Consider the following 1,375-nt stretch of genomic DNA (forward strand, 5'->3'; position numbering starts at 1 on the left):
CTCTCGATTGGTTGCCTCCTGCATAAGCCCTGACCAGGGCCTGGGTCCAGGAAAAGCCTGCAACGGAGGTACGTACCCTTGACTGGAACTGAACCTGGGGCCCTTCAGTCCAATGCTCTATCCACTAAGCCAAACCAGGTAGGGCACACTTTGCTCTTTTCTATATCTTCTATCTATCTCTTTATATTATGATCATGCTTTCCTTTAAGTTCCTCAACATATTTATAATAGCTGTCTAAAATTCTTGTCTGCTTTCAATCATTATTGTTTTTTTAGTCTAATTTATATTTCCTGATTTTGATTCCCACTTTCCTGCTTCTTCCCGATAATTGCTAAGTGTTTAAATTTTCTGTTCTCCTTTTAAAGAGCAGCTTTACTTGGAAGACAGTTAAATTGCCTGCAGATCAGCTTTCAAGAGTTGAATTTAAGCTCTGTTAGTATGGACTTATGGTGGCCTTTAATCTAGGGCTATTTGGCCTTAATATCGAGGCATGGCCATTCTGGGGTCTCTATTAACTGTACCTGGTATTCAAAAAGGTCTCACTACTGTGTGGGATCAGAACTCTACCATCTCTCAATTCTTTGTTAGTGCTGGGACTTGTTTAGCCTATAGCTTCCTAGTAGTTTGTTCTGTTCTCAGTAAGAGTTTTTTGACCAACCACTTGAAATCTAATTCTAAGTATTCAGGGCATAGTATTCTGCTGGAGACTCACTGAGACCCATGCAGATGTTTGGGGCCCTTTATCTGGGCAATGCCCTTCTCTCTGATGCACTGGCCCACAAAGTCCAGCCACCACATCCTCCCTGATCCCCGATCTGTTTCCCCAACTCAGTGAGACCACCCTGCTCTGCTTAGAATCCCCTTCCACTTACTGTGTACGATCCAGAAAGTTTCTCCAGGCAGAAAACCAGGGACATACATATTAGGGCTCTCCCCCTTTGTTTCTCTTCTCTCAGTCATCAAAATTCTGCATTGCTAGTTGTGCAATGTTTGCAAACAGATGTTTCATAGACTGTCCAGTTCTTCCTTTATTTACAATGAAGAAAGGCATCTAGGACCCGGGCTTACCTCGCAGCCCTGGCTTGTCTGGAATGATATCCGGAATGATGTCCAGTTTAATTAGCATATTATTGTTATTAATATAGATTGTTTCCCATCAAACACTCAGAGTTTATATCTTACAGAGGAGATAAATAAACGCACAATAACAACAGGAAGTACAGGATGGGGGTAGACATTTGGACCATAGTTCTTCAGAAGAAGACTTTACACAGACTCTAGACTTCTAGCTGAGTACAGAAGCGATGGTACCCTTTCGATAGGAAGGCATTCCTTTTTCCTCCTGATTGAAGCATACTCTCTAGAACAGCACTT

General features: G+C 42.2%; 1 long non-coding RNA gene across 1 annotated transcript in view; it reads left to right on the forward strand.

Moving 5' to 3' along the window:
* The first annotated feature begins 357 nt into the window (after window positions 1–357).
* LOC107183692 overlaps window positions 358–1,375 on the forward strand; it is a 20,578-nt gene continuing 19,560 nt past the window's right edge. Inside the window, exon 1 of the long non-coding RNA XR_001514487.1 lies at window positions 358–433. This is a non-coding gene — a long non-coding RNA (uncharacterized LOC107183692). The remainder of the gene's footprint in view (window positions 434–1,375) is intronic.

The sequence above is a fragment of the Myotis davidii genome, unplaced genomic scaffold (assembly GCF_000327345.1).
Source record: "Myotis davidii unplaced genomic scaffold, ASM32734v1 scaffold200, whole genome shotgun sequence".
Classification (NCBI taxonomy): domain Eukaryota; kingdom Metazoa; phylum Chordata; class Mammalia; order Chiroptera; family Vespertilionidae; genus Myotis; species Myotis davidii.